Below are 23,921 nucleotides of genomic sequence, written 5' to 3'. Positions count from 1 at the left end.
CGAAATAGAGCCTGTTGAAATTTAGCTTTTTCGGAATTTTGGACAGCCCTAGCTCTGAAACTATGAACTTTTTTTTTCTTATTTTGATATAAGGAATCACCTCTTACAGTTTGTCGGTATAGTTTATTAACACACACATATATATATAAAGTGTAATAATAAATATAAAATTACTAGACTCGTTTTACAGTTTATCATGTACCCGAAATAAGGCAGGCAGATCTTTATAAAGCGTCAAATTTCCGACTGGATAAATAAGACAGTTTGACTAGGGTCGCAAAAGTATTTGGAACAAGGTTTTCTTCTAAACTATTGTGACGTTTTCCATTCCGTTCGGTTTTGCATTTTCCAGTTACCACTCTAAAATAACAAACCTAAATTTTGTTTCAAATCTACTTGATAGTCACTATCAACACTGGTTAGAAAGTGTTGCGTGATGTCATCTGCTAAACTGCTGACCCCGAAGATACATTTTGTATACTAAAAAGTAGTGTAAAGCAAAGTTGTCAGACATGTTGCGATGAGTTCATTAGTAGACAGGTTATTAATGGGGTGAATGTAGTGACGAGTGAGGTGCCTCTGGTCATAAGTAGCCATCATCAATATGGTTTAAAATACTGATAGCCATCAACTACAGAAACATTGTCTTGCAAGCAAGAGAAATTATTTTGGATGTCGAAGTTGACAACATTGCAAATTCGTTAGAAGATCTAATACTACTACGCAATAAATGGGAAAACATTTTGCAAGTATGTAAACTTGTGAGCAGAAATTTAGGAACGACTTCAGATTTTCCAGAAAAGCGCATAATCAAGAAAAGTTTAGTAGACTGAACTGTTAAAAAAACAAGAAAGAAAGAATCCCAAAGAAATATCCAGTCAGTCTTTTTTTTTTTTCCTTCCTGGATTGTGTTACAATGAACCTTAAATGCCGCTATAAGGCAATGAACACGGAATTCGATTTATTGTAGAAGTATCCAACGCTGAGCAATGATGAACTTCAGAGAAAAGTAAGAACGTGGTTAGAACTGTACAGCTATGATGAATCAGATGATATCAAAATAAAATGGTTCATCTCCAATACAAGTGATTCAATCTGCCAACTTCAGTGCTGCTCTGACACCGTTTCAGTTAACACAATTCTTGACCAAAAATTAGTCAACATTTTTCCGAATGTTACTATTGCTCACGGCGGAGGTTGAGAGATCGTTTAGTGTACTTATGTCCTTCGGTCATCGATGACTCAACAAAGATTATCCGACTTGGGAACTGTCATAATGGAACCTACTTTAATCCATCAGCTAAACTTTAGTGATATCAAAGATACATTTACTAGCAGGAAAGCAAGAAAGGCTGTTTTGTAAATTGCGAAGTGTAACTCTAGTAATATAATTAGTATATGTATTTAATGTAATTAGTATAATGTAACTAGTAAATGGATGAGATATAGTTTGCCAGTTTTTATACTGGGCCGAGTTGACTCTCTCCGGGCCTACGTAGGACCACATTTGTCAATCTCAGAACATTGATACTGTTTGTTGTACTCTGGATGCTGTTTATAGCTTTCAGAGAATAAACAGATGATTTAGCGGCGAATTAAGCTTTTCTGCAGCACCTAATAACATGTATTTTTTAAAATACATCAACACTGACTTGATTGCTGTTTTACAGTTCCCGCAGACTTCTTGTTCACTACATCGGCGATTTCAGTCTTTCTTTGACTGACTGTAAATAAAATATAAGTAGCAATGTCACGTGAAGAAGTTTGTTTTGTTTTGTGTTATATTGTCTCAATACTTATTGAAACCGAAAGTAGTAGTATATTTCTGCAACTTCCGGTTTTGGTAGAGAGATTAAAGATGCAATATATTCTTGGAACACTTGCAGAAAACACATTCTCACTGTCTTTTACCATATATAGTAAATAGGGATCAACATTAAAACTTCTGGTTTTAACAGTTAACGATGAGGTGAAATGCATTCTTGGGACGCTTAAGAGGCCTCATCACGGCGAAATTAAAATACCGATAATTTTACAGTAATTATGTGACATCTTCAAATACATCAAAGATAATCGAAAAATGAAACAAGATCTCCCTAGGCAATATTATTTTACATAAGATATTGTTATCACGACTCACTTATCTGCTTTCGATTTCCAGCTATTTAGAAAATCGGAATTTATTTTCGCGTTTCTAAGTGGCTGCAAACGGAAAACTACTAGGTGACTCGTGATAACGGTACTTCATGCAAAATAATATTGTCTAGGGCGATCTTGTTTCATATTTTGATTATCTTTTATCGATTTGAAGATATCGCATAATTTCTGTAAAATTAGCGGTATTTTAATTTTGCAGTGATAAGGCCTCTTCTTCTCTTAATCGATTGCAGAGAAGAATTTCTAACTGCCGATGCTGTTTTTGCTGTATAGTGAGCGTTAAAACCGGAAATGCTTTACTTTTATCACTTCGGTGGGGATGTATCACTTCCATCAAGGAACGTTAGTACCTAACTTTTGACCCTCTATACCCTGACCAAAATCAGGGGTGCCCACAAGGGGGGGGCTATGACGCAAAGTGCGTCATTGAAATATTTGGGGGGGGGGGGTAAAAATTGACTCTAGGTGGCTTCTTGTAATCTCTTCATAATAAACTATCTATCCTCAAGTTGACATAATTGATAATCACATCACATTGCATTGCAATTAATATACAGGATGGTTTAAAACAACACCGACGTTTGGGAGGCGATTCCTGACACCAAGATGAGGGGGGGGGGGAAGTATAAACCAAGCTGGCTGCACAAATACGTTCTTTCGGAATTTAGGCTGCCGAAAACATGAGAAAAAAATAAGAACTTTAAAGGTCAATAGCTCCACAACTATGGGATCTACCGTAGTCGGGTCAACATTTCACTTAGGAATAAGTATGTGTCCTATCTAAATATCCCAAGTTTTACAATCCTGCGGTACTTCTGCAACAATTTTATAGAAGTAGTGTGTGAGTACCTTAAGATTCTGAAACATGTATTTGTGGATAGCACACACAATAATTCCTAAGTTAAGTCTTGACTCGGCGAGGTAGGTTCCATAGTTTTGGAGCTATGGACATTGAAAGTTCATTTTTTCATGCAAGCAAGAAAGCAAGCATTTGTGCACCCAGGTTGGTCTATATACTTTTTGTCTTATCTTGGTGTGAGATTTTACCTCCCAAACATTGTCAGTGTTGTTTTGAAACATCCTGTATATCAAGGGTGATTTGATCACTAAATCTTTGAAACCGTTTACCTCAGTAGGTGCTTCAAATTTTGCAGTAATATTGTCCTTGAACCGTAGGTTATAGATGTGACGGTATTTTGCGAAATACTGGGGAAAGGGGACTTGATGGCTTGCTTTGTTTGTTTTTTTAACTGTTCACCAAATTTTTCAAAATTGTTGGTCAGAGGAACTTGAAACTTGGTATTCCAATATTCTGGCCCTCTAGGGTTGGACGTTGCGATTTGGAAGTTTATATTTACCACTGTTTTAATGTTTCTCCATAACCTTTATTATTCGCGTGCAAAGATCCCTTTGCTAGCTAAGAGTATAAAATAAAAAAAATAATAATATATTTCTTAAAGTGTGTAATTTGAAGATTTAAATATAGAGTGTATATATAAAGAGACAGCAGAGCGTGAGGCACATAAGGTGGTTCAAATGTTTGTTTACTTTGAGGATAGCCAAAGAGGTGACTTTCTTCTGTATGGAACGAGCAGAACTTTCCAGAGGTAGCTAGCTATAAAAGGGGAAAATCTTCTCCATGGCAGCAGCTCGAGGCTTGGTGGGCAACGTGCAGGCAGCCAACTGTTGCTGTTGCGAGTGGGAAGAAAGGTCAAGAAACAGGGGAATCGGTGGCCTTGAAAGGTTTGTGGCCTTCCTGAGTCCTGACGTGTCGCGTAGTTAGCTGAAAGAGGAAACAACTTCCCCTCTGTACCCACTTCTCCCCTAAAAATAATAGACACAAAATGATTTGCGCATCAAATGAAATGACACAGGTAGTTAAATAGACATCTTTTTTGAAGAGAAGAAGAACAAAAGTCTTGTCACTCTTTAGAGAATGTTGCGAACTACGGTGGATGGTGATATTGTGGCAAGATCGAACAGAAAAAGTAAGAAATAACGAACTTCGCACATCTTATTTGCGTCGAGATTCAATGGCGTGTTACCAGATTTGTAAACAACAGTGATACCATCTCTGAGAACAGAAAAGCAACCAAACCAAACATTGCGAAATAAAATAATTCAGTAAGAGGTTATCATTGGTAAAAGTAAACTTGTATAGAATGTAGCTCAAGTGAAATGATTTTGTAGTTCAGTAGTATATTACTAAGAATCTTGAACTTGTGGCACTTGAGGGGCCGTGGTGGCTCAGAGGTTGAGCGCGCATCTTTGGGTGCGTGAGGTCTCTGGCTTGATCCTATATCACTTTTGCTTCAGTCGGGAGTCAAGTACAAGACTCCTGCAGTAAAAGTGATGCAAAGTGATATAACGGTTACGTTGCAACGTAAATATAAACGCCGCGTCGCGTACAAAATTCCGTGTTTACCAAGATTCTCGACTCTTTTTTGTTGAATGAGTCTAAACTGTTAGTCGACACTATCTGGAGAATATTACTATGATAAATGAATTTCCTTCTTCCTGCTTCTCTATCTTTTTTAAGGAAACCTTTTTTTTTATTACAGTAAATCAAAAGATTTCTCACGTTATACATAGTATTTAGTTCTGAACAGAACAAGATTGCCTTTACAATAATGTTCAATTTAATTCAACTAAATATCATATCTTACCGGTGTTATCATTGAAATCATTATCAAAGCATGAATTTAAATTATTAGTAAGATAAATAATTAATTCTTTGTGCAGGCTATCATTGTTAATCATTTATTCATGTCTATCAGATAATGGCAAAATTTCATGTATTATTTTATACATATTAGCATTACTTCCTGCAAATTTAAGGAGTTAATATATTTGGAGAATATAAGGAAGATTGTTCTATTCGTCCCTCTCGAGACAAAGGGTGTATCTCATTTTTGTCAATTTTTCCAGGAGACAACTTTAAAGACTTTATCATAATTTATTCTATCATGTTCTGTTAAAATTTAATTTGATCTCGTAAGTTATCTGAACAAAGGAGATCAAACTAAATTTTAAAAGACAATAGAATAAATAATTAGAAAAGGTTTAAAATTGTCTGGTAGAAAAGGTAGGAAAATCAGATACGCCCTTTTGTCTCGAGAGGTACGTATTATTTGTAGAAATTTGTTCAAATGAGGGTGAATTAATATTCAATGGATAATGGAATAACAATGGGAGCAAATTTGCAGACCACATGTGTCTAAGCTGAACGCAGTCTGGTTGACCTAGGAATCTATAGGATTCGGCAATTTTGCGGTTAAGCGATACTTTCCTTTAATATTCACGCGATTGTATTTTGATAGCTTTGAAGTTATCTTTCAGTATAGTGTTTTGACACCACACATGCACATAACAACATAGAAAGAAAATGACTATCTCCGGTTCACCGGGTCTGATAAGTCACGGATGTAACTGCTTTCGAGTCACGATAACGCCTTCCTACGCTGGTGTGTAGAGGTAGTAATTCGAAATAACATATGCGTTCCATAATTGAGGAATTTCTAATACAATTCCAATCGATTATCGGCCTTTTTAACGCTGACGACGACGACCAGAAATTTAAATAATAGCCAGTACTATTATTCCTCCGTTAATCATCGCTCTCAACTGGAAATTTAACTTTCATAGACTCAAAACCTGGTAATAATAGTTTTCCCCAGATCAGCACAGTACACGAATTTTGGAGTGATATTTATCGTAGTCAAATATCATGGGTTTCTTCTGTTCTTTGCTCACACATTAAAATGAAATGAAACGTAATCTTTAAATTTTACGTCCCACGATTATGCCGGCTATTCTAAAGAAAATGGTGATGATGAGAAATGAATGAAATGGTTGAATGAAGAAAGTGGGAGGAAACGGAAGAACACCGAGAAAACCCACGCACGCGGTGTTTGTCCACCACAAAGTTCACTTAGCGCGAGCTGGGATCGAACCAAGGGCCTTATGCACCAGAAGTGAACTCTCTACCACTGAGCCACCGCGGCCTCGGCTACACATTACTTAAGTTCGAGATATGATGGAGAAGTCAGCTCAACGTTCCAGAAAGTTCGCAAATACAGTGAAATTTTAAAATACTTGTAATTGCCAAAACTCTCTGGCCTAAAAATCATGAGTATTATACCAATGTTAGAAATTATGTAAAATAATGTACGTAAGAATGATTATAACAATAGCCACTGAATTCTAAAATCATAAAGGAAATGTCAAATTCTATATTTCGTGATCTTCTTTTCCTCTTTCTTGAGACGTACACAAATTGTCAAAATTATATAGTACATTGGTTTTGTTTCGTAAGATTTTTCTGCATGTGTACTGTGAAATCTCTTTAGGAAGGAAGAAAAAATATGGATAACCTCACATGTTTTATTTTGTGAAATAATGAAGAAATATAAAGTTAGGTCTTCTTAACAGTGGCTCAGTTTTTCTTGATTGTCTGCTTGCTCTCTGAAAGACAGGAATTTGAATGTGATTCTCATTGTCGTTGCTATATGCGCCCAGTATCTGTGGATTACTAGATGAGTTCTTCATGGAAATGAATTGCATAGATAGGCCATTTCCAACCCAAAAGAGCTGTGCCTACCACTTGAAAAATTTAAGAGGACAATAGAAAACAGAGAGAGAAAGAAAGGAAGTGAAAGTGAGTGAGTGTGTGTGTTTTAAGACCAAATAGACTGGGGGACGGGATGCACAAAAGTGGAAGTTATTCCGCATAGATTCAACTGGAGTTAATGCGGATCTTGGATATTTCTTCTGACAATGTTCCAGCTTCGTTTTTGAGCATAGCGTAGCTAGTTGACATGTAATTTATACTCTCTCTCTCTCTCTGTGTGTGTGTGTGTGTCTAAGAAGCCACAATGATATAGTTTATTGTAAGATAGTCGTCACGAGCTTTCTGGTGATAGTTGGATATGTTCCTCACTTTCGAAATTCCAGAAATTGAGAAGAAAAAAGGATGTAGTTCTTCTTCTGCTGCAGTGTAGTCCAATGCCTGTAAATAGCAGAAAACAAAATCTTCAGTTGTGATGAGAGCATGCTCCATTTGCTTCCTTTCCGTTTCTCTCATTTCAAATTTTAAACTATATTTAAGATTGGACTGAAAGGCTTCGTGCTCGTTGTAGCTTTTATAATAATTATTTAAAATATGCATTAGGAATACTAAGCTTCAATTCACATTTCCCTCCGTAACTGGCCTACTTCATAAGAGTCGAACCTTTAATTAACTTCTCCATTGTCACCAGTTCCAATACCAGTGGTCACACCAAACGGACTTTGAGTAGATCGGGTCGTATCATGTGTTTAAGAGCCTGCCTTACTAAAAATAATACAAAATTTACCATTTTCTTTTGCTTGATTATTCATCAGTGAAACGAGATAATGAAATGCAAGTTACCATAATCATAGATAATGTTATTCTACAACAGAAAATATGAACCTGAAGAATGTTCAGTGTTGCCATCCATAGAAATTACGGTGTTGCCAGAAAAACAGTTTCCCTAAAATCTAAGTTAAGACAGCGAATAGAGAAATGAACTAAACTGCATTTAATTACGTATCACGTTGTTTTGGTTTCTTGTGAACTACTTTTTAATTAACATCATTATTTAGTTTTAATAACTGTATGTTAAAACTATTTTGTTTATTACAAACTAAATATAACTATTATTTTAAAAGTAGTTCACAGGAAACCAAAACAATATAATACGTAACCAAATGCAGTTGAGTTTGTTCCTCTACTCGTTGCCTTAACTTAGATTTTAGGGAAATTGTTTTTCTGGCAACACTGTAATTTCTATGGATGGCAACACTGAACATTCTTCAGGTTCATATTTTCTTTTGTAGAATAGCATTATCTATGATTGTGGTGACTTGCATTTCATTATCTCCTTTCACTGATGAATAAACAAGCAAAAGAAAAATGGTAAATTTTGTATTATTTTTAGTAAGGCAGGCTCTTAAGGGTATTTCTGTTCTTTCGTGTTTTTACCAACTTACAACCATATATATATAATTACTTATAACTATTCTGTCAGGCCTTGTTTTCATATTGTCAAACTAAGCACAACAACACACTAAGCAAGGTTGTGATAATGCACAATATATAAAACACACGTTTCAACACAATAACTGTGTCATCATCAGACTTCCACTCCTTCTCTGTTGGAGTGGAAGTCTGATGAAGACACAGTTATTGTGTTGAAACGGTTGCATGATTGTGTGTGTTATATATATATTATCATATAGCCTTGCTCAGTGTGTTGTTTAGTTTGAGGTATAATGAAGGTGGGCAATTACGAAATACTTGGTGGAATGAAAATGTGGGTTCCTACGCGAGAACCGTAAGAAATCCCACAGACACGATGTTATTCACCACAAACTCATGGCCTGGAATCGAACGAGGAATCCCTGGCACCAGAGATGATTGCTCTAACAAGGAGTTACGGTGTCTCCCTAATCTATAATCTATATATATAAAAGAGAACGTACAAATCCTTTGTGAACTCATCACGCTAATACGGCTGAACCGATTTCTTTCATTTTTGGGGGGTTGTTAGGATTTGGACCCTAGATGGTTTTTATCATATCACTTTAATTTTTAATTACCAGTGTCTTGAGATAATGGACCATTCAAGTCTCCATAGTTCATCATAGGTAAAAATAAACGTATGTATATGCAACCCGCATGACCACGTGACTCGGCGGGTTAACATAAATGACAGGCGCTTGCAATTTGAAAGCGAAAAAGTAAAAATTATCTAAGTAACAAAGTTTATTGCGTTCCGGGGTGACCGCAGCGAAGCGGGGTGAACGCTGCTAGTAACATTATAAAACATGTCAGTGCAAGTTTAGTTTTTCTTTTTCCGAACTAATATCAGTTACTCACGTAATCTTACGATTGTGTGCTACAGAAGGAGCATAGATTTCAGTTTCATGTTTCTTCTCTCCCTCGTACCTATAAATTCAATAATGTAAAAATATTCCAGAAAGAGGGGGAAAGTCTTTGATACATTTTAGCAGATATTTTAAAATATCGTCATTGTTGAAGCTCTTCTAAGTCAATGGAATTTTTTTTAAAGCAATCAAGTAGTGTTTTATTTATGAGTACCAGTGTTCCTTCCAGACGTTTCTTTGGGGGGGGGGGGGGCACTGCCTCTCGGAGCTATGAGAGTGTCCCGCGGAGACCAAAATATGTCTATAATAATAAGTAGAGTAGTTTCAGCAGTACCTCTGGTATACTGTGCCCCCCTCCCCCGGCTCATTGTTTCTAAAAGAAGCACTGAGGAGTACTAGTTACTTAAAATGAACAAATATGCCGCGTATTTCGGTCAGTTGAAATAAATTGGAAGTTCTTTAAGGTGTATATGTATAACAGTTTTTATGGCTGCCATTACGAAGCAAATATATAACAATAGACTTGAATGAACGCTTCCTTTTTTTATTGTTGTTATTCATACAATATAACTGAAATAATTAAAACTCGTTTATACATTAGTGCAATGTTACTTTTTTTTTAAAAAATGGTAAAAGTTTCTTTTTCTTTTGGTCATGATTTGCTCGCTGCTGAGGGAGACGTTAACTTTCGAGAGCTGTAAAGGGCTGACTGACTGTCGGTTTCTCATTGGCGTTCTTCAGCGGTGATGCATGTTACATCCGAGTTAACGACATTATAAAACCGCATAATAAATCTCTGTGCAATGCAGCAAACTGACCAACCAGAAAAAAGTTATCACCCCTTCCTCCCTTGGATTGTTCAGTTTTTTTTTCCTGTTGAAAGAAAGAAGAAAAAAGACAAAAAACGAGAACTAAGAGGGAGGGAAGGGGGAGAAGAGGAAACGAACGGAGTCCATGAGAGGAGAAAATAGTATCGGGGAAATAACACAAATTGTTCACTTGCAAACTGCCGGGCGGAAAGTTACAGGCTTGTTTATGTTGGGTTAACTTTGTCACTGAAATTTACTTTCTTACTACAGAAAATGTAAGGCTTCGACAACATTTTCTTTTTCTTCTTATGTTCTTTGTGTGAGTGTGTCCCGTAGGATAAACAATGTTTAGACAGTAACTGCGGAACCCGTCGGTCAGTTCTCTTTCAAAAAAAATCCCAAGGCTTCATTGTTTCGGCCAAATTGCAAGATTATTTGCAATTGCATAGCCTCGTTTCTTTTCTCTCCATATGCAGACGCGCGGTTGGGGATGAATACTTATGCTTTCATTTCTCTTTCTGTCGCGCTATCTTACAATTTGGCTGTGTTTGGTGATGATAACTTTCGATGTAGAAAAAAAAAAAAAAAAAAAAAAATCCAAAGCAGTATCGTAATTCGAAACTTAAAACGGATTCTGTTAAATTTATTTAAAACAGTGAACATTGTTTTGCAGAATTAAAGGTAGGATTTTTTAAATAGTTATATTTCTTTACTCAATCGTTTAAAATTGAAGGTCCGAAGATCTAAGTTGAGAGACTATGTTGTCTAGTTTTTCGGTATATGTTTGACAGTTCCAAATCATTCACCAAATCAGGCCATATGAGTTTGTGGTGCGACACTAGGGTTTATCTATTTAAAAAAAAAAAAAAAAAAAATGTTTTGAATAGTATGGAACACTTTTCCATCTGTTACATGTTATAATAACGGCGTATTTAGTCCTTTTGATTTTCTGTGAGAAAATATATTCTTTTTAGCAGTTTGAAGATACATTTGAAATAAAACTAATTCGATTCATAGCAGATCAGTGTAATGAAGTAAGGTCATGCTTACTTATTGCTGTGTCTGCTAGTGGCTCTAATCGTGCTACATAAGAGAACTGCAAATTGATATAACATTTTTATGACGACAATTATTGATTTCTTGACAATTAAGTTTTAAATTTAAGAACTTTAATCACAAATCCACAAATTGCATAATAATTCTGCGTCTCGAAGAATTCTGTCGGGATGCTCAGACACGATCTCCAAATATGGAATAATTCTGTAAAATACGGCGCATATACGAACCCGTAGCATGCATTTTCATACTACAAATTTATAACATATTTTAATCAATTATCCATCCCCTTTAACTTAGTGGCATAACTTTATGACGTAAAACAACACGTGTAATTTCATTTTGCACAAATTCTTCTATTAAAAGGCTAGTCTGAATCTTCCTAATGAAGAGCTATCTGTACCCATTCTTCATTATATCGGAGCTTGAGGAAACAATTGGATCTTTCTGGAGTTAATTTCATCTGGATATTATGGTAAATGATTTAATACATCGTTGTTGTTATTATTATTGTTATTAATACAATAGTTATTATTAATACAAACCGTGTTCCTTGTGTTAAGACGTGATTAGGATTTAACCGCGAAGTTAGTTGCAGTTTTACAGTAGGGTTGAGTTGATTTTGAGTTTAACGTCCCTTTCAGCAGCGAGGCTATATGAGACATGGATCTACTGATTAACGTGGAATCCGAACCACATGAGCTTCCGCTGGGAATCGAACCCGGGTCTCCCACGCCAACGCTAACCGCTTAGCCACGGAGGAGCTCAGTTTTACATTAGGATTGCTTGCTATCTTGTCTCGCATCTTAGGGAAATTATGGAAATTAAAAAGGCGTCAGTCGATCCTTTTTTTTAAACATAATAATAATAATAATAATAATAATAATAATAATAATAATAATAATAATAATAATAATAATAATAATAATAATAATAATAACGGAAAAACAATCACCGCATTTAAACAGAACAGTTCTAAAGTCTGTCAGATTTGTTGAGTTGGAGTGTAGCGTCCCTTTCAGCATCCAGATTATTTATGAGACGTGGATTTACAGTTTAACCTATGTTCCGGACCATGCGAGATCCTGCCGGGAATCGAACACGGGTCTCCCGCTCCGAAGACACGTACGCTAACCAGATAGCCACGAGGAAGATTAGTACTATCAGGTAATATGAAGAAAATAATTACAGCTCTTATATTATCATTAAAAAGAAAACGTAATAAACTTGGCCTGATGCTTAAATAAGTGGCAGAATCAAGCAACTTAGACACGTGGTCACTTATTCTTGAATTATTTTTTGTAACTACCTGTATGTAGTCCGCTGTTTATAATATTTTGATCATGTTATTTGTCCGATATTTGGAAAAATGTAAAACTTAAGAACTACGAATCAATCACGGTGTACTTTTGATTTTGTTCCGTGAAAAAAAAAAAATGAATTAACCGTTGAGACTTACTGATATTATCACAGAATGATCCAAATTGCTACCAAACCCTGTACAAACGATATGGTTATTAAATTACCGTGGCACGAGGGACGTACGTTGGGGGTGGGTCCTGGGGATCCGGACCCTCCCCGAAATTTCGACTTTTGTGTAAATTTAGCCTAATTTTAGGGGCAATTATAGAAATTTTAATATAAAATACCCTCATATTATTCAGTTTGAACCTTCCCCGAAATAAATTTCTGCGTACGCCACTGCGTGGCACAACAGTACTCTATAGTTTGTCAAGTCTTCTCCGAATTTGGTTTCATCTACTAAACATAAGTGCTTCTGCTTTTGACGACACAATCGATTTTTTTTTTTTTTTTTAATTTTCTGTATTGGTTCATCATTGTTGACAATGTGTTGTTTGTTAGAATCGAATCACAACAATTAAATCATATCACCGTTTGATATCGTAGCACAGAAGAAGTATCCGTGCGTGGCGGTGATGTTTAAGTACCAATTTCCTGCAAGAAAAAGGAAGTTGTTTTAAAGAGAGAGCGAGAAGGAAGAAAAAGAATGAATGGAAGAGTCAGTGACTTCCCAAAGCTTTTCTTCTCTCCATAGACAGTAACTAGCTTCTAAAGTGGAAGCGGATGTTAACTTACGGTTGAAGCAAATGTTCGTGCAATCACAAGTGCTACAAGACGATACTTCTGCTTAACGGGCGTAACTTAGTACGTACTACTACTATCTTTCGTAAAAACCACCTTCTAGTAAATCACGTGAACATTGGCTCATTCTTTTTATAAAGTTCGGTGCTGTAAAACGTCTTGCAGGAATTTTCTTCGATATAGCTGCATTATACTCATATAAGATGACTTTTCATAAATGAACTATTTTAATTTATTTTTTGTGCAGTCAATGAAACAAGAAAATGGCATCTTTTATATACTGGCGTGCAAAACTTGATGAAAGTAAGTTTCGCATTCTGTGTTACTTCAAGTAACATCAGTGAAAAACTTGAACTATACATAGAAATTAGTGCTACACTATAATCAGGAAACACGAAGAATGTGTGATAGAAGAACAAAAATAGTACTTTTATACAAGAGCAATAACTTACACTGAAATCATTACGACTCATGGCCCCTCTGACATTACAGAAGTACAAAAATAGCCCTTAGAAGAGCGTGTGGTCAGCATGGACAGCATCGCATCCTCTGCAACGTGCTCCCGTGCAGTTAACAAGGTTAATAATGAATTGTTGTGGCATGAAGTTCCATTCCTCTAGCAGCGCTGTTGACAGCTGCTGAATGGTCTTTGATACAGCTGGACGCGCTGCAAGACGTCTCCCTATCCACTCGTCCTCGGTAGGATTCAAGTCGGGGGGTCGGACAGGCTAGTCCGCCGAATATCATCTCATTCCAAGAGCTCCGCCACATATGCTGTTCAATGTGGTCGCACATTCTCACCCATAAAGATGAAGTCCTGGCTGACTGTACCTTTAAAGACCACGTGGGAATTGAGTACAGAATCACAGTAACGACTGGCAAGTGTACCTCGTTCAAGAATTCGGAGGTCAGTCAATCCATGCAACATTATTCCTACCCAAACAAGAACATCTGAACCACTAAAACGATCATGCTCGACAATGTTACTGAGCTCGACACTGGTTCATTGCGTCTTCCCACCTTTGCTCAAATTCGTTGACGTTCAGAAACACAACTTAGACTTATCTGCTCTCATCGTAGAAGAGAAAGAATGCGACTCCACTTCTCTTGGGTACGGTCCTTGTGTTCTTGGCACCACCCCTAACGATGTTACCGATGTGCAGGTATCAGGTGAATACAACGTAATAGCCCTTCGGACTAGGAGACCACCCACTTACAGTCGACGGGTCACTGTGGAGCGTGAGATTAGGTGCCTTGCAGCTCTCTTAGATGTGTTTGCAATTGTACCCGCTGTTTGACGTCGGTCCATTCTCGGCTGTTGTACAATGTATTGGTCGTCAGCTGCTGTAGTTAACTGTGTTCGACCACCATCTCTCACCTGTGTTCGAAGTACTCCCCATGCACGTGCAACGACGTTGTGGGCATATGTTGTCTGCAGGCCATGTTGAACCACAATACCCCTTAACAGCTCCCTGAGTGACACACACAGTCTAATTTCTTTCATTAAGTGCTTCGTATTGGGGGAGCAGAACCATTCGACTTTACGGTCATACTAACGTCAAGCCATACACTGTCTTGCTTCGTGTGTACGTGTAGACACAGGCGTGTGCAACGTGGGTGCCTTGGCACCCCATTAGACAGACTTTTTTATGTAGAATTATTACAAACTGAGAATAGATTACGTGTAAATTATTTCCCGTCTGCATGTGTGCCGTGCGTCGCCGACGCAGCGTCGGGTGCAATGACGCTATCTTTTCTTAGGGGAAAGAGGGGGGGAGGACTACATTCCATATGGTGGTACTTTAGATCTGGCACCCACATTCCCAATGTCCTGCGCACGCTAGTGCGTGTAGAGGACATGCTGCCGGGATTTCATTTATTTCCACCGACTTCGCAATATTCTATGTTATTTTATCCATCTCGTCCTTAAGTTTTGCCCGTCAGTGTACATATATAGGCTATACAATATGTAACATTATTCAGTCACAGAATGTTTGTTTACCCACCTCCAACGTATCTGTGTCTTGTCTGCTTCGATAAGTCAGAGGTAGGGTCTAGTGTCGTTCATGAGACGAGACGACGAGACCTCTTCTAATTGATACAAAAATGTACCTTTTGAAACGAAACATCTCTTTCACAGCACCTTTTCAAGAGGACAGTACCAAATTTTCCTCATGTGTAACATTTGGAGGGGAGTTCACTACTCTTTTCCACCAGTGAAAGGGGACATACGGTGGTTCCGTTCACCTCTGCTGTAAGGGGTCCATGGTTCGATCTCAGGACGTATGAATTTGTGTTAGAAAAATATCGTAACCATAATTTTATTCGGAGTGCTTCCCTTTCCTGCCACATGATCATTTCACCAATTATTTCATAATTATTCACTTTGATTAGTCATGAGTTTCCGTTAATCTGAAGGGTATAGCCGTGGGACGTAGAACTAGATATTTCATTTCATTTTCCAATCATAAAAAAAAAAAAAAAAAAAAAAAACTATTAATAAAGACAGGAAAGAACAAGTCATCCCATGGGTCAGGTTCTGCGCTCTAGAGGTCTTGTTCCGAAGAAGAAAAATAATTGGCCCTTTTTGAGAAAAAGGAACACATTTCTTCTACTTTTAATTCATTCTTAGGATTCGGAATATTCGCAGATGATGAATCATCATTTTCTAAGACATTATATAGCCTATGACTTATAATTATTATATTATAGTAATGTCGCGAAGTGTGCACTCATAATGTCAACAGAGACTTCATTGAAGATAACTCATGCGGTGGATATCTTTGTTGTGAAATTCGCCAAGAACAGATATGAATTGGTAGATTATTGAATTCTTACTTAGATGTCCTGTATTCAGTAAAAATAAAACTCTGGGCCGCTCATAGATTTATTTCATGGTCCCCCAGACTAATTTCGTGGGCCCTCATTGTTGTCACCTTTGTTTTTATGAAAATAGCAGAAACAATTTAAAAGTCGCAAAATGTCTGTCTTATCAGTAAACTAAACTTTTTTCTTGTCACCAAAGGGTATTTAGAAAGTAGCTAAACTCTCATTTAAAAAATAATCTAATTTAATTTAATCTTTAGAAAAAAATCATGATTATTTTGTCGTTATTGGGAATTTCAAACTTGAATATATCACTGCTAAATAAAAAAAATAAATCTTCCTCACGGGCAGCCGATTGAAGTGAATGTTCCGATAATGTATTATTATTATTATCATTATTATTATTATTATTATTTTATTATTATTATTATTATTATTATTATTATTATTATTATTATTATTATTATTATTATTATTATTATTATTATTATATTCTTGTTTTAAATATATTTAGTGAGATATTGATACGAAAAGGCCAAAGCTGGCGCAAAATTTCTTCGTACTGAATGTGAAATTCTTACGTATTTAATTGGCCCAGCAGTTTGCTTTCGGTGCAAACCTGGGAAACCGACGGACTGCCTGATGGAGAATATTTAAATAAATTAGGATGAGAGCCAGTTAGCATCTACACCATGCGCGAAATTTCCGTTTCTCCATTGGCGATCAAATATTTTAATTTGGTGATAGAAGTTTGGCCTTTACTTTTGTTTGCCAAATGTCAACTGGTGACCAAACTCTCTGGTCTGGCTACTGGATTCAGACCTAAAATTTTGTGTTCTGACCTACACAACACTTATTAAAGGAGCTAGTACCTGCTTTCAGATTTAAAATTTGGGTGCGTATTTTGCTACTTTATAATTGTCGACCAAAATGTTTGTACTATATAGAAGGTCTTGAATTAATAATTAGGTTATATAACAACATTTTGTTAATTATTAAATGATCTACAGTATTCTCCAAATTGAATATATTGTGTTGTTGTTGCTGACCTGTGCACAAGAACTAAATAATAATAATAATAATAATAATAATAATAATAATAATAATAATAATAATAATAATAATAATAATAATAATAATAATAATAATAATTGCGGAAGCGGAGTGAAGCGCAGTCAAGAACTTTTGCTGCAGGTTTCGGTATTTACCTGACGTAACACGAGAAGATGCCATCACTGGCCAACGTACGTATCACCGGATAGATAGGCACCGTTTTTGACTGTTGGATAATGTTCAGACTATAAATGTTTATGAAATCATAATAAACATGTATAGGATGCTAACTGCATTTAGTTCGCCAATTTTATCACCAATATATTGTATACCATATGGTTATTCAAATAGATAATGTAAAGTTCATTATTCACTATTATAGTTAGTGAAGTACAATAATATGATAATATGAGAAAAAATAAATATGTGAGAAGGGTCGAGAATACTTCCCCTCCACACAGTGTCATATCATCATAACCTCGCAAACATCGACACCATTGAACCACCATCACTATCACTTCCTGCTCCCGCATTTAGGATAACATTTGGGTATGTCCATGGTAACTCACGTTACGTAATGACGTATATTTTGAAGAATACTAACCACAAATAAACTTAAAGGCTCCGCTTTTTTTTTTTTTAAAAAAAAAAAAAGGAAAGCTGTCATATTTATACAGATAATTACCAAATATCGTCATTTTATATGATACAGCAAACCTAGGAGAAAAGAAAATACTATAGTAACTCACGTTGCAAATTTTCCCCCTACATTCAGACCCTGTGATTTTTCAGTACATTTTCTTTTGTCCTGGCATAGATATGTGCATGAAAATTACTATGTAAGATAGGGACACACAAAATTTAATTATGACAAAAATATTAAATTTTTATTTACATTTTATGACTACCTATTTTAGTGGAATATGCACAGAGTCGGGTAACTCACGTTACATTTGTCAATGATCTTTTATTATTAAGTATAAGCAACATACATTTATAGTAACTTGAAATAAGCACAGTTTAATTAAGTTGAACATTGAACTTTAAGAAAAGGTTTCATCAGTTATATGAAATTTTACTTGGGATACCGACAGAAAAAAATAAGACCTATGTAATAATAAATAAAGCTTGTATAGTATAATCAACATTAAAACTTAGTAGATGAAAGGTAACCTACGGAAAAAATAAGAAAACAGGAATTCTCTGAAAAAAAAAAAAATAAATAAAGATGCCAGCTACATACAACTGTATTTTTATCAAAAGAACAACTTGACTAAAAATTATAACTATATTTATTTCATGGATTTTTGTCCCTGTTTCCGTGACATGCCCATTTGTTGATTAATGTTAAATTTAGAACAGAATCCTTATCCTGCAGATAGTCCGAACATTGTCAATTTGAAAGTAGAGATGTACTCTTTGACATTGTATTTTGTCTATTATTACGCGATTTACACTCTACTCTCATTGCGACAGAAGTGAACAATAATACCATGCAACATGAAATATTGAGTATAAAAACACAAGTATCCACTTCCTGTCAAAAGTTGTCAGTAATGTATTTTTAAATGATAGAAGAATTAAAGAAAGAAATAAATCTGGTCCGGAAGAAATGTACGCTGAATTGAAGTGGAAAAGTCATTGCGTTCCTGCAGTGGGAAGAGAGAGATTGTGTAGATGGTCTAGTTACTGTTTTGCTGTCTCCATTCACAGGTTCACTTCCTGTTGAAGGCTTCATTCATTCGCCTCGACTGCAGTGAATGCCTACACATGTCACGCCACATGAGAGAGAAAAGAATTGCGTCAGACCTCCCTCCCGTTCACCGGATGTAGATAGATGACAATTCAGTGCTATTATCTGGATGAAGGAGCCCCGCCAATCAGCCGTCTAAGGAATGCAGTCGTGATAATACCCTGGGATCGAAACCGCTTTTAACTGTTTTGTTTCAGACCTGTTTTAGAGGTATCAGTTAAAAGGGAGCCGACATTATTTCTGCCGTCAATCACACCACAGCATAGTATAGTTCAGTGTTGTTTTTTGTTATAGCATTCTATACTTGGCTGTAGTACAGATGCAGAGGAAAGTAATAATATTTTCACACTTTTTATATGTATATATAACTTCCGACCTCGCACCAGCGTTGTAAGCTAAGGCAACATATTTCCAAGCTGAATTAAAAAAAAAAAAAAAAAATCATCAATGATATCCAGAATTTGAAACTAAATTCTGTAGTTTACTATTACATCTTGGCTTGTATAGATGTGAATGTAATTTTCAAGAAGTAATTAGTAGCTTTAAGAGTAATGTATATGCGCAACATTACCGTTTCACTCCAATTAACTTATTTAGTGTAGACTGTGTAGTTTGCTCTCAATAAGTAAGCTGTAATCAAAATCACTCGATATTTTTTCGCTATTGATTCCATAAAAGACTCTATTCTTAATACACGTGATTATAGTAGTATTAATAATATTTATATATCATCTAACATGTTTTTAATCATATATTATTTACAAAAAAAATATTATGCCAGTTTAAATTAATGAAATTTCTGTCCATATCTTATGATTCATGCGGTGTTCATAAATAGTGTTTTGTAAAACATTTTTGAATCACTATTATTAAGATGGAAAACGTGAACTTCAAATAGCTGTTATTTCAGTAACGTTGTATATTGTTGATGGACATTAGTAGATGTTCCACCTACATCATATTGTACACAGAAGTTTCAACGTAAAGCATCGTTTCGCTTGACGTAGCTTTTAATTTCGGAATGCACTCGTGAATTACAGAATACAAGAGAGAGAATGCAAAGTAGTCGCAGATGCACAACTAATTAGGAACTTCCAGATGCATTGTGATATGTATCAACAACCATCAGATTAAATTAAAACAACCAGAAGCTGGGGAGATAATGTTCTTTTGCCGTATAAACACTTTCTAAGAAACGAGAAAGCGGAACTAACAAGGGAAGTTCGTTGATGTAATACAGTTGTATGTTGCTAACCCCAACTCCCTCATGTCACGTTTATGTGAGCAATAATGAATGCCTGCTGCCATGCAGCTTGCACTTCAGCTGTTTTAACATCAGACAAGCAACCTTTTGTGTATTAGATGAAATCAGAAAATGGCAGGCTGGCTTCCTTTTCATCATTCCACAGTCATTTTGATAATAATCCACTGCCAATTCACTTCAGTTATTGAAGAAGCTCATAAATTATCCGAACTCTCCAATGCATGTGGCCGAACGAAATGTTTCTGCATTTCTAATGATTTCCACGAACATCTAGGTCACCCAAGTGCCATCTGCTGTACCTAGAATCGAAACTCACAGGACTTGTTTCAATAGGAAGTTTAGTTCAGACAAGCTAAATAAGTCTCCTTACAGACAAAACTAATGGAACAGCAGCACGGGGAGTTGTTTCAGGTGGTATAATTCGATAATGACTAGATCGAATGGATTCAAATATCGAATCTTATTTAGGTGCCAGCTTGACTCCACAGTATTTGCTGAAGAACAATATGGAGTTTTGTGTAGGTTAATAGTTACAGAACTGTTACAATTTAGTTTTCTTATACTTACTTTTGACGGTGCTTTTCTTTTATTTTCTACAAAAATATTTCCCAGTGGAGGAAAATACATAGTAATTCAATCAAATTCAGGAGATGAATATTAGACTTAGTCCAAAGGCAACAGAAGATAATCCGTGTACGGTACCTTTGATTTTGTTTTATTTGATTCTACAAGACAGTTAATTTAAATTTTCACAAGCATGCTTCCAATAGTATCTTTCAACAATGGAAGAAGTAAAAGGTGCACGGGTTGCGAGTTTTGAAAACGCAGTAGACTTTCCTTATGTGGACTGAGGTTAGCCAATCAGGAGTTGGAATGGAGATATCATCGAGCTAGTATGAGAAATTTATGCATCAAAAAGTCTCATTTACTGTAGACCGTAAATAAAAATGCGAGGTGGGAATTCTTACACAAACGAACAAAATTTAGCTTCGAGAAACAATTAAAATGATGAAACAATTAAAATATGCTGTTGACACATATTGTTTTGAGGCAGAATTGAATGTTGTACAAGTTAGAATGATATGGTAATCATTGATAAAGGTTGATAAAAATCAAATACTAGTTCTGTGCAAAAAAATTAAATGTGCATTATGATCAAAAAGCGAATGAAAAAGCATCTATATATAGTACAAGAGTGAATTATAATCAAAACGTTTCTGTTAATACTCTCTTGTACTTTGTGCGCTAATTACAGTATTTACTTGTCAATATGTGTAGATAATTTGTTCACCGGGTATATAATACAAATAAAATTGTGACTTCTTGTCTTGGAGGTTTTCGCCTTAAAATCTTAATTTATTTTGAACATTACTTATGTGTGTTGCCACTTTGGAAGCAAGGGCTACGATGATTCTTCTCCGTGTGTTATTGTGAGTAACACAAGACCAATGCACCTTAATAGCACTCTGACCGAAACACACACTACCTCATCACTTTCATTCAACAGTTTCGTATTGGATTTTGATTGGATTTAATTTTCAGTTTAGCGTTCCTTTCAGCACTGAGGCTATATGAGACGTGGACCTACAGTTTAACGTGAGCCACGGCGTAGTTCGTTTTTTATTGTAGAAACAGAAAATGAAACTTTTTGATGCATAAATTTCTCATACCAATTTGATGATATCTTCATTATAAATTCTGATTGGCTAAACTTAGTCCCCGTAAGGAAAGTCTACTGCGTTTTCAAAACTCGCGCACGGGTTGACCTCTAATTGAACACCCGGTGGTGTAGATAATAATGTAAGTACCATAAACAATAGTTACTGTAACAGTAGAGACAAAAGATAGTAAATTATGCCCAACTCAGTGACGATCCGGCAAGGGGGGGGGGGGAAGCGATCGCCCTCACCCAGAAGAGGAAACTTTTCTTTTATTTTATATATAATTAAAACCCGTCCCAGAGTTTGGAGCTCTTAAAACAGGGATGCAAATAACCACTTGCCTACTCGCCCGGGGCGAGTGGTTCATCGGTGCGGGCGAGTATTTAATATCATACCGAAGGTAAGTAAATGATTTCTATTGTGAGATATGGGCTAGTAGCTTTTTTCTTGGGCGAGTAAAATTTCGTTGCTTATTTACATCCCTGTCTTAAAAGTAGCTGTAAGTAGCAGTATTACAACCTCCCCCCCCCCCAGAAGTCCGTCCTTTAATACTGATTAATACTCTGTAGAGTAAGTTAACTCAGATATAATTTTCTAAGATAAGTGTAAAGGCTTGCTTGCTTGGATATTACCTTATCTTTCCAATATACTTTGTAGTGGGCTAGAATATTTCGTAATAATCAAATTCATGAGATTGAATATTCAAACTCAGTCCAAAAGCAAGGTGAATTAATAATTAGAGAACAATCCATGTACTTTTTGATTATCTTGTCTCATTTAATTGTACAAGACAGTTAATTTAAATTTTTCAGAAGCATGCTCCCAACAATCTCTCTTTCAACAATGAAAGAAATAAAATAAAAAAGTGCACGGGTTGTTCTCTGATTATTGATTCAACTTTTCTATGTACGAAGTTTTAATATTCGTCACTGGAATTTGATTGAACAGGGTGTCTATCGGTCACGAATATCACGAAAAAGTCACGAAATCACAAAACGGTTATGAAACTCAAGAAAGTCATGAAATTTAGCTTTTGGGGTCACAATTTTTTTTTTCTATCTGTACAAATGGAAGTACAAATTGGAAAATTTTATTCTATAAAACGTCAAAATTCACCACCCAAAATGTCTGTGGTCGGCTTTAGACGCTAGCAAATCGCAAGCAAAGCACGCTTCTATTGCATGGATGAAAATTCGGTCTAATTCGCACTGAAATTCGCTCTTAAGAATGTTTCGAAATGTTATGATTTGGTAAAGAAAAAGTCACGAAATTTCATTTTTTAGTTTTAGTAGACACCCTGTTGAATTATTTTAAATATCGTCATTTCCTGCAAGATACATTGGAAAGATAGAGGGAGGACAAGTACTGCAATATATTGATTGTTTGCACTCCTTTAAATTGGCTTTTGAGTGTGAAGATAACAAATGTGATCCTTGCCAGATGAGCTTTCCATGTCTGTGGATTAAAGCAAAGCAGTATTTTCACACTATATATTGCTATCTATTTTTAAACAAATGGAATTGAAATATAAGATTATACATTGCCTCATAGGATAAATGAGACTACATTCGTAGGAAAAGCAAATTGAGTTATCGTGTTGAAAGGTTCGGTAGTTGATAAATGCGTAAAAATTAATTTTGTAGAATCCTGATACACAATGTGCTAGTAAAGCACACTGTGTTATACAAGCTTTCCAAAGAAGTCGTTACGTTTTAGGAAGAAGGAAAATAGTAATTTGGTTTACAAGGTTTTGGTCAGTATCCTTCCATAGTTCTATTGTTAGCGAGCTCAAATCCGACTACAAGTGCAACACCTTGAATAGAACTATGTATCAGTATAGTGGCTCAGATCTCATGTAAGATTGCTGTTCATTTCCAGAAAAAAGTGAACAACGCAGTGGATAGTTTGGCATATCCGATTTATGTGGATTTACTGTATACATGTGTCACAACCGAACAGAAAACTCTGGTTCTGCAGTCCAAAGAAACTTATCATCTGTTATACGGTTGTAATTTAGTTCACCCAATGCAATTGCAAATATAAAATAATGTACCACATGATTACAGATTATGGATCCACAGTCATAGGGAAGCATATGGAGTTATCATGTTGAAGATTTGGTAGCTGGTAAATGCGTTTAAAAATGTCATATGGCAGAACACTGATGTAGGAATTGCTTACGTCGGCTGCTGTCGCCGGTGTTTTCGGTTTTATACCGAAGTTTGTTACTTGTTAATTCCTGTGGCATTCCAATTGACTCAATGTTAAATTAACATTGAAAAGTATGTTGCTTCTACTGGAAATCGAACCCAAGACCACATGTACAAAAT

At 35.8% G+C, this 23,921-nt stretch overlaps 1 protein-coding gene across 3 annotated transcripts in view; it reads left to right on the top strand.

Annotated features, from left to right (window-relative positions):
* Positions 1–23,921, top strand: part of mnb (minibrain) — a 313,755-nt gene that overhangs the window by 211,782 nt on the left and 78,052 nt on the right. The window lies entirely within an intron of this gene.

The sequence above is a fragment of the Thermobia domestica genome, chromosome 9, assembly GCF_964235325.1.
Source record: "Thermobia domestica chromosome 9, izTheDome1.hap1.1, whole genome shotgun sequence".
Classification (NCBI taxonomy): domain Eukaryota; kingdom Metazoa; phylum Arthropoda; class Insecta; order Zygentoma; family Lepismatidae; genus Thermobia; species Thermobia domestica.
This window is presented reverse-complemented; position numbering and strand designations above follow the sequence as displayed.